The following is a 16761-nucleotide window of genomic DNA, read 5'->3' as shown; positions in this document are numbered from 1 at the left end:
GCACACCATTTTGTCTACATGTAAGATTCTGACAAGGGCTGGGATATTTATTTTTAATAATGAAAGAATATTATGATGCATGTATCTGAATACTATGATGCATTTATCTATACATTTAAGATTTATCATTCAATTTAGTCCTCAAAACCACCTTAGGAGTTAGATACTATTATTATCCATCTATATATATATAAAAGCCTAAGCAACTGTTATGACCAAATGACAGGAATGACTGGTTGACCAATCACTATGACACACACTGACCACCGGGGGCAGAAGCTCAATGCACAAGCTGCCTCCTGGTGGTCAGAGCACTCCCACAGCCAACCTCCCATGGCCCCTCCCCTTGTCTGGCCGGCCCCCATTGGCCCCTGATGCTAAACCATTTGTAGAGACCTGCTTCTGGGTTGGGGTTTCATATGTAGAGAGTAGCTCCCTCACTGCAATCTATTGAAAGTCAGCACTCAATACAAGGGTTTGTCTTGCTCCGGTCCTCTCTCTTCCCCAGGGACTGCCCACCCACTGCGGTGGTGGTATAGTAGCGAGGGAAGGAGGAGGGAGGGGGGAGGTGGGGAGCCACGTGGTGGTGGGGCACCGATGGTGGAATCGGCATTTGTTCCTTCTGTGCCCAACCCAGCAACTGTCGCTTCCTCTTCCAACACTGCCAGGGTCTTTGGGCCTGGGCTGGGCTGGGGAACCGGGGATGGGTGGCAGTGGACGCAGCTCCTTTCCAAGGGGGGCTGAGGGTGGGCTCCCTCCTTGGGACTGGCAGCCAACCTCCCACAGTCCCTCCCCGGCCCCTGTGCATGAATTCATGCACCTGGCCTCCAGTATCTTACATAAAGAGAATTGAAGCAAAGAGATGTTATATTATTTGCCCGAAGTCACAGAGTTATTAAGGCTCATAGTTAAAATAAATATGGATAGAATCTAAAGCTCAGTCTCTTAACCATGTGCCTAATAGAGAAAATGAAACTTTAATTCTAAATTCCAATATATCTGAGATAAAAAGTAGAGTTCGTGTTTGTGTATTCACGTTTTTTAAAGTTATATCTTATTTCTTAAGGAATTTAAGAATGGAAGAGAATGTATTTTGAGCTTAACACTAAAGAAATCATTAGCTATATTTCCTAATACTATCTGTAACAATTTCACAGGTAATAGAAAGAACTCACAAGATTTCTCAGGGTGCGCTAATGATAGGCTTTAATCAAGGTAATAAGCATGCTGTAGCAGGAGGAAAAACATGGACAAGCATCTGGAGTCCAATAAACTTTCAGGCACAGCCCCACGGGTTACTTTCTTTGTTGAATAGGAAATAATTTATCTCTGCAATATGAGCCATCAAGATATGCATAGGAAATCTTGGTTTTAGAAGACTGTGAGCAAGATTTTTCAGTGGGATCTTTTATGGCCTATTGGTCGTCTAGCCATGTTGAGCTTTGCATCTTGTTAATCAATATCTAAGTCAGCAATCTACATATCTCTACCTCCAAACAAGCTCTCCCTGGGGATAGATTGACAGATTCCTCATAAACACCTACTGAAATCATTTGCCAAAATCAGTTAGATTTTTGAAGCTAAAACAAACAAAAAATATCACTACTTCACTACTTCTTAAAAGCTATATTTAAATATCTATATAATAAAAGCCTAAGTGACTTTTGGGGTGGAATGACCAGAATGGCCAGTCGCTATGATGCGCACTGACCACCAGGGGGAAGATGCGCAACGCAGGAGCTGCTCCCTTGTGGTCATTGCATTCCCACAGCGGGAGCACCACTCAGTCCGAAGCCGGGCTCACAGCTGGCAAGCACAGTGGCAGTGGCGGGAGCCTCTCCTGCCTCCTCCGAAGTTCTAAGGAGCAGCGAGCTGAAAGGTAAGGAGCAGCAAGCAGGCAGGCAGACATCCCCCAAGGGATCCCAGACTGTGAGAGGGTGCAGGCCAGGCTGAGGGACACCCCCCCCTGTGCATGAATTTCATGCACCAGGCCTCTAGTGGCAATATAAAAGACAAAAGTGACTCTCTTAGTGACAAAGTTAGGGATTAAATATGATCAAAGTGTAAGTCCAATGTGCCATGCAAAACATACCCAACATTAAAATTCAATAATACTGTACTCTCCTGGATTTTTTTCTACTTGACTTTTTTCATGGTACTTTTTAAAATGTATGCTGTTATCCTCAGCTTCTTAAAATCAAAGTACCCTAGGGTTTAGTCCTTGGTGATAATCTATTGTCAAGATCCACTCACTTTCTTGATAAACCAAGTCATTATCATAAGATGAATGCCTTCTATAGGCCAGTGATTATACCCATTTTTTCCAGCTCATACTTCATTTCCAAAATTTGACCTCATAAATCTATCTGCTTTTAAGACATCTCCAACAGGATATTTAGTAGATAGTACAAATCATCAGATACTGAATTGAACTCCTGATCTTCCTGGCCAAAGCTGCTCCTCTAGCAACATCTATCATCTCATTTGACATTATCTTCATTCTTCCTGTTTATAGGCCAACAAATTTTATGTCCGCTTTCTTTCCTCTTTTTCTTTACATCTTGTGTCATTTATTAGGAAATTCTACTGGCTCTATCTTTAAAATACCACATGTAAAATATAACAATTCCTCATCACCTCTATTGCTATCCATCTTCTGAGTCCTTATCCTTACTTGCATCGAATACTGAAGTAGTCTTCTAATAGCTCTTCCTGTCTAGGCCTTCCCCCCATACTTTTATAAAACACAATAGCTAGAATGATTATTTTTATATGGAAGTCAATTTATCACACTTCTCTGCTTAGAATATTGCAACATTTTCACTCAATACAAATGTCCAATTTCTAATAATGACCCCAGTTATTCTCATATTTAACTACTATCCTTCTTGATCACTATGCTTCATATAAAATGGTACCATAGTTTTCCCTCCCTTTAACATACTAGGGATACTCCAGTCATAGAGGAATCTGCAGTGATTGCTTTTTTTGACTGAGTTCTTTACTCAATTCCCTACCTCTCTAACATTCTCTAAATCTTATTTCAAGTGCCATATTTCCAATAAGGCTTATTCTGATTACCATGTTGAAAATTCATTCTATTTTCTTTTCAGCATTCCCAAATGCTTTCTATTATACTGTACTCTTTTCTTCTTCTATAGCACTAATTGATGTACAGTAATGTATTTACCTAAGAAATTCATATTTTGCATTACCCTTAATTTTTTATGTCTGCTTCATTCAATGAGAATTCAGACCCTGCAAAGACAGAGATCTTTGCTTTTTTTTCACTATTCTATTCTAGAAACCAAGTGGAGGACCTGGATATATTAGCTGCTTAATAAATATTTGCTGAGTAAATTAATATAGAAAATAATTGTATCATTGACCCTGAATCAAAATTGTAGATATAAATATACATTTTCTTAAATTATATTTTGTTATCTTAATACATGTCTACACAAAAGTACTGAAATTATTTTAAGTATGTAATGAATTAATTACCCATTTATAATGAACCACTCAGTAACCACTCAAGTGAGTAAAAACTAGTTCTATGTATAACAGAGTCTGTGATGACTGAATAAACTAGCAAATATATATAACATAAAGAGTTGGTCAAATAGAACCAAGTTAGCTAATAGGCAAGGCATTCATCCCTATGGCTATAAAATTATTACAAATATAAAATGTATAGGCAGGTCAATAATTGTATTGCAGAAAATCAAAAGCACCTTTGTATTAAAACATATTTATTGAAACATTTCTTTAAAAGCCTTCCAAGAAGGATTATTAAGACAAAGAAGGAAAAATAGGGAGGGGACCATTTTATAAAAAGAATAATAAATGTGAGTGCTTATAAACCAGATATAATCTTTCCAAGTTGTATCTTATGATCTCTGTCTCCAGAGCAAGAGTGTACATAAGAGCCCAGACAGTGTGGTGCATGGCTGAGCATCAATCTATGAACCAAGAGGTCATAGTTCAATCCCCTGTCAGGGCACATGCCTGGATTGCAGGTTCCAACCCCAGTGAGCAGCGTGCAGGAGGCAACCAATCAATGATTTTCTCTCATCATTGATGTTTCCATCTCATTCTCCTTCTCCATTCATCTCTTAAATCAATAAAAACATATATTTTTTTAAAAGAGTGTACATGAGATAATAAAGAATGAAAAAAATGTTTACTGTTGTAAACACTCATTCCAGTAAATGTTTCTCCTTAACAACACTTTAATACTGTTTATGTATCATCTAGCCATATCCCCCAGGAGATGGATTTTGAATAGTTCAAGCTAATCTGGTAAATCTATAACTTTGTCAGGGCAAATAATATTCATGAGAAACTATCTGGTCAATTATAGAGTGACTCTAATGGAATCTTCTGATAAATTTCTCTTACTCTAAAAGTAGCTTTGGAATTTTTGCATTAAAATTTAAATAAAAATTGAATTAAACATAAATATAGAATGTTCAAAAATCATAACAGTATAGTAGGCTGATTTTTATCACCTTCCATATATAAAATTAGGACTTAATTAGTATCCTAAAAGCTATTCCTCTGCCTCTTTCCAGTCACTACAACATAGAAACTAGACTTTTAACACTATATATTAGTCTTGATTGTGCTTCAACTTTACAAAGTAGACATTAAAGTAAAGTAAGCCCTTGTTTTTAACCACAACAATAGTTTTGGTTTTTCTTATTCTCATATTTGTATTTTATTACTAGAGGCCCGGTGCATGAAATTTGTGCACAGGGGGTGGGGGTGGGGGGAAGGTTGTCCCCTCAGCCCAGCCTGCACCCTCTCCAATCCGGGACCCCTCTGGAATGTCCAACTGCCAGTTTAGGCCCAATCCCTGGGATGGGCCTAAACCGGCAGTGGGACATCCCTCTCACAATCTGGGACTGCTGGCTCCTAACTGCTCACCTGCCTGCCTGCCTAATCATTCCTAATTGCCCCCCTGCCAGCCTGATCACCCCTAAGTGCCCCACCTGACTGCCTGGTTGCACTCAACTGCCCCCCCTCTTGCTGGTTGGGTTGCCCCTTACTGCCCCTTTGCTGGCCTGGTCACCTCCAACTGTCCCCCCCTGCCAGCCTGGTTGCCCCCAACTGCCCCCCCCCCCCCGCTGGCTTGGTCACCCCTCACTGCCCCTTCTGCTGACTGGGTCACCCCCAACTGCCCCAATGCCAGCCTTGTCTCCTCGAACTGCCCCCCCAAAAAAAAAACCTGGTCTTCCACAACTGCCCACCCCAACGGCCTGGTCACCCCCAACTGTGCCCCCTGCCAGCCTGGGTGGTCCTCACTGTACTCCTCTGCCAGCCTGGTCACCCCTCACTGCCCCTCCTGCCAGTCTGGTTGCTCCCAACTGCCCCTGCTGGCTTGGTCACCCCCAAGTGCCCCCCCCCCCCTTGCTGGCCTGGTTGCCTCTCACTGCCCTCCTCTGCCAGCCTGTTCACCCCTCACTGCCCACCCTGCCGGCCTGGTCGCCCCACACAGCCTGCTGGTCAGTTGTTTGGTCATCCCTCGCTAACCCCCCTGTTGGCCTGGTAGCCCCATGCAACCTGTTCGGTTGTTACTGTGAGGGCAATGTAGCCAATTTGCATATCACCCTTTTATTAGTATAGATATTTTGTTAACATAACACAACATATTTATACAGTTCACTATTAATGGGGTTTTGGCTATTATGAATAATGTTTCTAACAATGCAATTCAAAACATGCATGAAGTCGGGGGGGGCAGGAAGAGATTAACCAAAGAACTTATATGTGTATATGCATACCCCATGGACACAGACAATAGTGCAGTGAAGGCATTGAGGGGAGGGGGAAGAGTATAGGATGAGGGTAGAGGGGGGCAATGGGGAAAATGGGGACATCTGTAATACTTTTAACAACAAAGATTAACTATAAAAACCACATGCATGAATAAGCTTTTCATTGTATCATTTCCTCATTATACTCCATGATTGCACAAAAACTGGATATCTTTGATTTATTAAAATTTTGGCCATTTTGGTAATTGTGTAGAGAGTTTAATTTGATTTGTTTTTTAAATAATAATAATGTTGAACATATTTTTTTGCCATTGATATATTCCCCCTTTAGTATAGTAACTAGTAGTTCTTTATTTCAGTTAATTTATAAGAGATACCTATATTCATTGTAAATATTAATTATGTATATATACCTAATTTTGGAGATATAGATCAAGAATTCTTAAGGTCATGAATTTGGGCTGTAATGTCTTTTTCTTTTTTTAAAATCTTTATTGTTGAAAGTATTAAAGATGTCCCCTTTTCTCCCCCATTGACCTCTTCTAGCCCGCTCCAATCCCTCTCCCCAGGCCTTCACCACTCTATTATCTGTGTCCATGGAATATGCATATATGCATACAAGTTCTTTGGTTGATCTCTTCTGACCCACCCACCCTAGTGTGCCTTCCCTTTGAGGTTCCACAGTCTATTCCATGCTTCTATGTCTCTGAATCTATTTTGTTTATTAGATTCCACATATGAGTGAGATCATGTGATACTTATCTTTCTCTGACTGACTTATTTTGCTTAGCATAGTACTCTCCAGGTCCATCCATGCTGTTGCAAATGGTAAGATTTTTTTTGTTTTTCACAGCTGCATAGTATTCCATTGTGTAAATGTACCATGGGTTTTTTTTATCCACTCATCTGCTGATGGGCACTTGTGTTGTTTTCAAATCTTCGCTATTGTAAATTGTGCTTCTATAAACACAGGGGTGCACATATTATTTCTGATTGGTGTTTACAATGTCTTAGGATATAAATGGGACCACTGGGTCAAATGTTAGTTAGACTTCATTTTTTGAGGAAGCTCCATACTGTTTTCCACAGGGGATGCACCAGTTCTCATTCCCATCAGCAGTGTATAAGGGTTCCCTTTTCTCCACATCCTTGCCAACAGTTGTCCTTTGTTGATTTATTGATAGTAGCCATTCTGACAGGTATGAGGTGTTACCTCATTTTTTTAAAAATATATTTTATTGATTTTTTACAGAGAGGAAGAGAGAGGGATAGAGAGTTAGAAACATCGATGAGAGAGAAACATCGATCAGCTGCCTCTTGCACACCCCCTACTGGGGATGTGCCAGCAACCCAGGTACATGCCCTTGACCGGAATCGAACCTGGGACCCTTGAGTCCGCAGGCCGACGCTCTATCCACTGAGCCAAACCGGTTTCGGCAGGTGTTACCTCATTATTGTTTAGATTTGAATTTCTCAGATGGTTAGTGACTTCGAGCATTTTTTCATATGTCTACTGGCTTTCTGTAGAGCCACTTTGGAGATTTGTCTATTTAGGTTCTTTGTCTATTTTTAAATTGGATTGTCTTTATTTTGTTAAGTTGTATGAATTTCCTATTTATTTTGGATATTAACACCTTATTTGATATATCATTGGCAAATATGTTCTTCCATGCAGTGGGCTCACTTGTTAGTTTGTTGATGGTTTCTTTTGCTATGCAGAAGTTTTTTATTTTGATGTAGTCCCATTTGTTTATTTTCTCATTAGCTTCCATTGTCCTAAGAGATGTATCAGTAAATATATTGCTGAGAGATGTCTGAGATTTTGCTGCCTATGGTTTCTCCTAGGATTTTTGTTTTTGATAATTTATATTTAAGTTATTAATCCATTTTGAGTTTATTCTTGTGTATGGTGTAAGTTGGTAGTCTAATTCTTTTCTTTCTCTCTTCTTTTTTTAAATATATCTCTCCAATTTTCCCAAAACCACTTATTTAAGAGACTGTCTTGACTCCATTGTATGCTCTTGCCTCCCTTGTCAAATAATAATTGAACATAATGGCATGAGCTGATTTCTGGGTTCTCTGTTCTGTTCCATTGACCTATATGTCTGTTCCTGTGCCAGTACCAGGCTTTTTTTTTTATTACAGTGGTTTTGTAGTATAATTTGATATGTGGTATTGTGATTCCTTCAACTTTAATCTTCTTTCTCAAGATTTCTGTGGCTATTCGGGGTCTTTTTTGGTTCCATATACATTTTTGGAGAGTTTGTTCTAGGTCTGTGAAATATGCCTTTGCTATTTTAATGAGGATTGCATTGAATCTGTAGATTGCTTTGGGTAGTATGGACATTTTAATGATATTGGTTCTACTAATCCATGAACATGGTATATTCTTCCACTTGTTTATATCTTCCTCTGTCTCTTTTTTCAATGTCCTGTAGTCTTCCGAGTGTAGGTCTTTTACCTCCTTGGTTATGTTTATTCCTAAGTATCTTAATTTTTTTTTTGTTGCAATGGTAATTGGGATTATTTTATTAGTTTCTCTTTCTGAGAATTCATTATTGGTATATAAAAATGACATCGATTTTTGGGTGTTCTTTTTGTACCTTACAACATTGCTGAACTCATTTATTAAATCTAGTAGTTTTTTTATGTCGTCTTTAGGGTTTTCTTTGTATAATACATGTCACCTGCGAAGATTGACAACTTTATCTCCTCTTTTCCAATTTGGATGCCTTTTATTTTTCTTCTTGTCTAATAGCTATGGCTAGGACTTCCAGTACTATGTTGAGCAAGAGTGGTGAAAGAGGGCATCCCTGTCTTGTTCTTGTTCTTAGGTGAAATTGTTTTAGTTTTTTTCCATTGAGTATGATGTTGGCTGTAGGTTTGTCATATATTGCTTTTATTATGTTGAGGTATGATACCTCTATCCCTACTTGGATGAGAGTCTTTATAAAAAAAAGCATTTTGATTTTTGTCAAATGCTTTTTCTGTATCAATTAATATGATCATGTGATTTTTGTCTTGAAAACTGTTTATGTTATGTATCACATTTGTTGATTTGTGAATATTGTACTAGCCTTAGATCCCTGGAATAAATACCTCTTGGTAATGTTGTATGATCTTTTTAAGATATTGCTGTATCTGATATGATAATATTTTGTTGAGGATTTCAGCATCTATGTTCATCAGATATATTTTCCTGTAATTCTCTTTCTTTGTAGTATCTTTATCTGGTTTTGGACTTAGGGTAATGCTGGCCTCGTAGATAGAGCTTGGAAGTTTTCCTGCCTCTTAAATGTTTTGGAATAGTTTGAGGAGTATAGGTGTTAGTTCTTTTGTGAATGTTTGGTAAAACTACCCTGTGAAGCTATCTCAACCAGGGCATTCGTTTGCTGAAAGTTCTTAAACTACTGCTTCAATTTCATCAGTAGTTATTGGCCTACTCTAATTTTCTGATTCTTCTCATTGAGTTTTGAAAGATTATATTTTTCAAGGAACATATCCATTTCACCCAGGCTGTCCAGTTTGTTGGAATAAAGTCATTTATAGTATTTTTTTTTTTTTAGGATTCTTTGTATTTCTGTTGGGTCAGTTGTTTCCTCCTGCTTTTTAATTATTTTTCCAATTGCTGCTCTGTTTGAGTGTTTTTCTTCTACCTTGTCTTCTACCTCACTGATTTCAACTCAGCTTCTTCTAGTCTACTGTTGAAACCTTCCAGGGTGTTCTTTATTGCACCTGTCATTCTTCATTTCCTCTAGATTCTTATTCACATTAGTATATTTCTCATTCAGCTACTTATAATTGTCATTGAGTTGTTTGAAAATCTCACTCAACTTGTTTAAGCATCCTTATAACCATTACTTTGAATTCTTTATCTGACAAATTATGTGACTCTATTTCATTTAGTTCCTTTTCTGGCAATTCCTCCTTTTCTTTTATTTGGGGGTTGTTTCTTTGTCTCTTTTTTTTTTTTGCTTCTATGTCTTAGATCAAACTACTATGCATCCAAGTCATTGTGGGATGGTTGTATGTAGTAGGTGTTTTGTGGAACCCAGTGGTGCAGTCTCTTAGAACTCCTGAGCTCAGTGTTGTAGGAAAGCCGCTAACTTGAGTTATTTGGGTTCTCCAGTTGTAATTTGATCTTGAATGTTATTGTCCCATTCATGAGTGGATTCACCTCTCAGGATGGCTGACTGTGGCTCACCTCTGACCACATCCTGGAAGCTGTTGTGGAGGTGCTGACTGAACAGAACAAAATGCAACATGTCAAAACATGGCACAGAAAAAAACAAAACAAGAATCTATACAATATCCCTACATTACCAGGAAAAGCAACCACCAGAGAAGAGAGAATTAGGAAAAAGAAAAGAGAGCAACAGGAAAAAAATAAAGAAAAATATGGGTGAAAACAAAACCAACCAAACAAACAAAAAAAACAAAAAAAAACAACAATAAAAGGGGGAGTAGAATATGTACATGCAAAGCTTAAATAAAGAAAATAAGAATTAGAGGAATAGGGGAAGGAAGACAGTTTAGAATAAAGGAGGGAGAAAAGAAATGAAAAAACAAGAAAACATTTGAAAAGAAAAATAGAGGAGAAAGCAAAGATCTAAATTAAGAAAAAGGAAAAAAAAGATAAGAAAGAAAGCAGGAGAAAAAGAAAGGAGAGAGAAAAAAAATTGAGTAGTGAAAGCAAGACAAATTGAGTAGGCAAAGGGAAGAGGAAAATTAGATATATGAATGAAATAACAGAGACCAGAATAGTAACAAATCAATAAAGCAGATAGATAAAGAAGATAAATTTAAAAGAATGGGGAAAAAAGAAAAAAAAAAGAGTAAAACTAATAAATATAAGAGAGAAGAAAAAGTGAGGAAAAAAGAGAAAAGAAAAAAAAAGTGAAGTGGCGTTCATTTCAGCCGAGTGTAATGCCCCATGGGAGTTTGCTCTGGACCCCATTCTTCTGTTCTATCTGCCGATTCTGGGCTTCCTGTTAGTTACTTAGGAGCTAACCACTGCCAGGCACTATCCTTTGGCTTTCAGCAACTTGTTTGAAGTTCCAAGTGATCCACTCTTCCACCAATTATGTCTGTCTCCAAAGGCCTTGGCTACAAGCAGAAGAAGCCAATTTACCCTCTACAGTAGATTTGTTAGCAACACAGGGCCAAGGGCTGGGTTAGCAAATTTTCCCTGGTTCCCTGGACTCTCCCTCTGCCTGCCTTTGCCTGCTAGCCAGCTGTCAATCTTAATCACTCAAAAGTCTATTTCTGAAAGGGCTTTAGGTGGGGTAGGTGCCCTTTAGCTTTTAGGGAATATGATGGGTGTGTTTTCCTGTCCCAGAGATACTCCTTCCTAAGTGGCCCAAAATATTACTCTGCCTTTGGCTGGACAGAGATCCTTGTATGGAGACCAAGGGGATTGGCTGGGAACCTGGGCTTTTTACCAGTCTGATTCCCAGATTTTAGGGATGGGAAAGGCCCATCCTCCAATCTAGTCACTGAGAGGTTCTGTTCCCTCAGAAAATAGAGGCCCAAAGCCCAGGCTGGGCTCCACAGTCTGGAGTATCAGAACCATGACCTGAGTCCACATAACATCCAGCCGCAAAAGGCTGCAGGGCTGCTGGAAGCAGTAGCCAGGAGTCCTGCATTTGATCTTCATAGGCATTCTAAACTGAAAAGGCCATTTTTTTATGAGAAGAGCTAACCCCTCCCCGTACCTTAGGACAGGTGATACAGCCTATCCCACCCTAAGGAGATCTGCATGCCACACCCTGCATTTTGAGCTTTTCAGAGGAAACAAAGGCAAAGGCCAAGCTTATGGTCTGAACAGTCTCAAGGAGCTCTCAGTGACTAGATTGACAGCTGGCTAGCAGGCAAAGGCAGGCAGAGGGAGAGTCCAGGGAACCAGGGAAAATTTGCTAACCCAGCCCTTGGCCCTGTGTTGCTAACAAATCTACTGTAGAGGGTAAATTGGCTTCTTCTGCTTGCAGCCAAGGCCTTTAGAGACAGACATAACTGGGGGAAGAGTGGATCACTTGGAACTTCAAACAAGTTGCTGAAAGCCAAAAGACAGTGCCTGGCAGTGGTTAGCTCCTAAGTAACTAACAGTGACTAGATTGGATCCCTCCTCTCTTGGCCTGCTGGCCTGCAGCCCCTGGGAACTGGGTCCTCTCCTCTCATGACCTCACCCTTCCTACGGGTCTCCAGGTGTTTTCTGTCCTTCCTTGATATATGTGTCCTCCTCAGCTGGACCTCAGCTGTGAATTCCAGGAGAATGTTCTCTAATTTAGTTGTATTTCTAGTCTGGCACTAGGACGAGGTATAGGACAGGTCTGCCCATTCATCCACCATTTTCTCCAAATGTAATGTCTTTTTCTATCTTCTATCATTGTTGTACTAGAGGCCCAGTGCACAAAAATTTGTGCACTCAGGGGGGTCCCTCAGCCTGGCCTCTCACAATCTGGGACCCCTCGGGTAAGGTCCCTAGCCCTGGCCAGCGATCAGGGCCTATCGGGGCTTTCCTTCCCCTGGCTGCCAGCAGCTGGCCCCACCCCGACTGCCACCACTGCTTGCCATCTGTGCGGTGCTGCCCCCATCTCCTGCCACCAGTCACATCCCTCTATCCCTCTTCGCACAACAGGCATGGGTTGCGTTTGCTTGCCTGGCCTGGGCCTCCCTCTGTGGAGAGATCGCTGGCCGGCCCCACCCACCCACCCAATGCAGCGCTGCCAGCCGGATAGCCTGGGCCTCCCTCTTTTTTTTTTTTTAAAGTAAGAGTAATGTTTACTGAGTGGTACAGAACTGAGTACTATGAAGGGTTTACCAGGATGGAAATGCACCGCACCCCGCCCCTGCCACCCCTAACACCCAGAGACTACATTACTTAGAATTTACACGCAACGGCCATAACTGCTGAATATCTGTTTGTAGCAAACAAACCATAGCATATTTATACTGTATCACATCGAGTGATTATAGAAATCCAATTATATATTGCTTGTATAAAATCTTTTTTTGTAAAAAATATTTAAAAAAAAGAAAGTATAAAAAACATGTGCAGTTCAAAGCCCGGCCAGGACAGCCAGTCTGTAACCATTCAGTGAGTGTATGCTTTGGAAGGGTGCCCGTGCCTCGTGCCCACAGCAACTCCAGCAGGGCCAGCGAGGGTGCGCCCCAGCTGCCGCTCCAGGCATGACTGAGCTGGACCACGGTGGGTGCGTACAACAGGGCTTGGCACTGTGCCCTTCTCCAGCCTGGCATCAGGATCAGGGTCAGGGTCAGGGCTGGGGGCAGGCAGATTGCAGTTTTACTCAGAGTTCCATCCTCAGCCTAATTTTGGTTGCAACTCATGGCCTTTCCTGGCTGCTCGGAGGTCCTTTGGGTGGGTGCCCTGGCAGAGAGGCCAGAGAAGTGCCCACAGCTGCCTGGTTGGGCATCTCTCTGGCCCAGAGCCTCTGTCCGGCCTCCTGCAAGCCTGGCCCCAGGCAGAACAGGCCCCCCTCAGGATTACTTTGGTCTCAGTGCTTGGTCCTGGGTTTCATCAGCCTGGGTTTCTTCCCCTGGTTGGCTGATTTGAGTTTCACAACAAAAGCCCAGCCAATGCTGGCTGTGCTGAGCCTCACTGAAGAGTTTTTCATGCAGCAAGGAAGAGCCCTCTGGGACCCTCCTCCTCCTCCCTCTCCCCATCTCTTCCTCCTCCCAGCCCATGGCCACTTCTCCAGGTGCTCCAGCAGTGGGTTGCCTTCTGAGTCGGGGGTCTTAACGCTGTCGGTCCTGACGATGCTGGTTGAGCCTCAGGATGAGCTGCTGCCGCTCCTGCTTCAGCTCCTCCATCTGGGTTTTCAGCTCTGCATTCATGAGCTCCAGCCACTCAGATTCCCGCTGCAGAAACTCAGTCCGCCCCTTCTTCTTGCTCTGGCATGGGGCTGCCTCCACTTTGTTCTTTTCCCTGCACCTTTTCCTATACTCCTCTTCCTCATCTAGCTCACTTTTCACAGGTTGAGTGAGGCTTCTTGCCCAGGTTCACCTCCAGGAAGTGCAAAGGGGAGATCATGGCCACGATGTTGCAGATGTCAGCGTATTTCAGCTCCTCTGCAGTCAGGGCAGAGCTGGGGAGTCTGGTCAGGGGGCGGAGCCCTGGCAGAGAGACCACAGTCAGAGAAGGGAAGGGTCTGGTATCTGCCCAGGCATCATGGCAGAAGGACTGGCAGTCCAGCCTTGCAGAAGCGATGGGCGGAGGCAGTGTCCTCACGGCCGGGGCCGACTGCAGGTGCCACTGCCCCCTGCTGCCAAGCTCCTCCAGGTGCCCAGACCCCTCCTGGTGCCAGCCCCGCCTCCCATTGCAGCCACTGAGCTGCCTGGGCCTCCCTCTTTGAGGCAATCCATCTGGGGCTCCGCGATCCATTGCCCAGCAGAGGGAGGCCCCGACCACCCTGCCGGGGCTCCACGATCCATCTTCTCACATTGGGTGGCCTGGGCCTCCCTCTTTGGGGCAATCGTGTGGTGATGGCAGGCCCCTGACCAATCTCATCGCACAGGCCGTGGCTGGCCTGGAGCCAGTGCGTGTCATAGCGTGGTTGTCTGGAAGGTCGACTGGACGGTTGTTTTGCTGTTCAGTCCTTCGGTTGATTTGCATATTATGCTTTTATTATTATAGATTGTCTTTTACATTTAAATCTAAAAGCTATTTGGAATTTATTTTTGCATATGGTATAAAGTAGTGGCCCAAATAAACAAGTTATTCAGCAAAATTGTTTTGAAAAATTATAAATTTTCTATGCTATTTCTCTTTGTTATAAGTGACTATCAAGTGATTTAATGTGTGTGTATTTGTTTCTGCATTCACTATTTTATAGTTTGTTTATCCTTCAGTTAATGCAACACAATCTTAATTATTTTAGCTTTATAATGTATTTTATTGTTCAGCTTATTTTCTTATATTTAAGATTATATTGGATATTTTAGGCCTATTTGAATTTCTATATAAATTTTGATTTTTTAAAATTTTACTACAGAAAGCTCAGAATTTTTATACAGAATTGCATAGATTAACATAACAAATAGATGGATAATTGATATCTTTACAATATTGATTGATCTAGTATATAAATATGATATATTACTCTAATAATCTCCAGGGGAAAATTAACAATAGTTCATTAACTGTGATGTGATATAGATGTTTGTAGATATTCTTAATCAGGTTAAAGGAGTTTCTGTTCATACTTTTCTGACCTTGCATCATTCATGGGTATTTTGTATTTATTGTGGCTATCATTCTATTTTTCTTATATTCTTCTATTTTAATTAATACAAACCTTGTACTTTTAAAATAATTGTAGTACATTATTGTCTATATAATGATGGTTTTTAAAAATATTTTTATTGATTTTTAGAGAGAGAGGCTGGGAGAGAGAGAGAGAGATAGAAACATTGATGAGAGAGAAACATCAGTCCTTTGCTTCCTGACTGCCCCTACTAGGGATCGAGCCAGCAATCTAAGCATGTGCCCTCAGCAGGAATCAAATCTGTGTCCCTTCTTGCATTGGATGATGCTCAACCACAGCCACATTGGCTGGGCAACAATGGTTTTCATTTATTAGTATTTTGCTTTGATATTTGCATCTATATTGGCCTACATTTGGATTCTTATAATATCTTTGTCAGATTTTGTTATCAAGTTTATTCAAACCATATAAAATCAGTCACAAAGATATTTTTCTTTTTCTCTTTCTGAAAAACATTTGTTTTACATTGGTATTATGTTTTCTTTACACTTTGGGGATCCAGCAGTGAAGAGGTGAGTACTGAAAACTAAATTTACGGGGACGTGTTTAAGCATAAATTCAATTTACATAAGAGGTAGAGAGTTTGTAAGTGAATTTATCCATTTTAGTTAAATTTTAAAATTTATTGCCATGATGTTGCTCATGGTGCTTTTTTGTCTAATCCTGTTATTGAAAATTGGTGCTTTTGTTAGCTGAGTCCTCCAATAAGCAGACACTAAGACGGGAATAATAAATGCTATGAAATATGATGATTTGTTTATCATGTAAATAATATTTAGTATTTAGACTTTTAACAGTAATGTGTTGACATTCATAATCTCATTTGAATATATTTTGAAATGTAAGGTTAATATTTTTAGAGACATTTTATTTCCTCCCGTGACTAACAAACTGATTTTTTTCTGGCTACTCCTTGTTACCCTACCCGTGCAGATGTCATCTCCTACAGAAGAAATGATACTTAACTTCATAACAAATAGCAGGACTTTCTTCACAGAATGAAGACAATTAATCATAAATACACACCCTCCAAGACATAATGAAAAGGAAATCTACCACGACTGTAATGCATCTATAATGTGTCAATGACTAATATAGTAGCACCTCTTCCTGTTATTTATATTCTTGTGTACTGTAATCCTTAGAATGATTTGTTTTTTCTTGCTTTGTATTTAACTTCTGTATCCTCCCCATACTGGTTAAAGTTTTCCTTGTATCTTTCAGAGTTTCTGCTGCAAAACAACAAAAACAACAAAAATACTTCTTTTCCACCTCTGAATTTTATTTCCATCTCTGAATTTCAAATGACAATTGACTTACCAACACCATTTACTCTGTGCTCTCCCAAGTGTAAGCAGTGCATTCTTTCACATCTCCTGTGCATCTAAGTTTTGAGTCCAATGTCATTTCAATTATATTAATGTCAGTCCCCTGACCCATTGAGACTCATAGTTATACAGTTACAGTGTCCTTTTTATTTCCATTATTTATTTTCTTCCTTCTCATTTTTCCTCATTATTTAAAGACTTCTTCCCAGACTCATATTCTCTTCCTTCTCCCACAAATTTTCTGCCATCATCAGAGATGTGTTCAGATTTCACACTGATAATCTATCCAATTCAAATGTTTCCTTTTCTTGACCACTTTATTATCAATGAAGTAATCCTTTCTTACAGCTTGACTCATTCAAAACTTGT

At 40.5% G+C, this 16761-nt stretch overlaps 1 pseudogene; it reads right to left on the bottom strand.

Moving 5' to 3' along the window:
• Nucleotides 1-9892: 9892 nt before the first annotated feature.
• LOC114235083 (jun dimerization protein 2-like) lies at nt 9893-13997 on the bottom strand (annotated as a pseudogene).
• Between the last annotated feature and the right edge of the window lie 2764 nt (nt 13998-16761).

The sequence above is a fragment of the Eptesicus fuscus genome, chromosome 2 (assembly GCF_027574615.1).
Source record: "Eptesicus fuscus isolate TK198812 chromosome 2, DD_ASM_mEF_20220401, whole genome shotgun sequence".
Lineage (NCBI taxonomy): Eukaryota > Metazoa > Chordata > Mammalia > Chiroptera > Vespertilionidae > Eptesicus > Eptesicus fuscus.
Note: the sequence above shows the minus strand (reverse complement) of the source record. Positions and strands in the feature narration are given on the sequence as shown.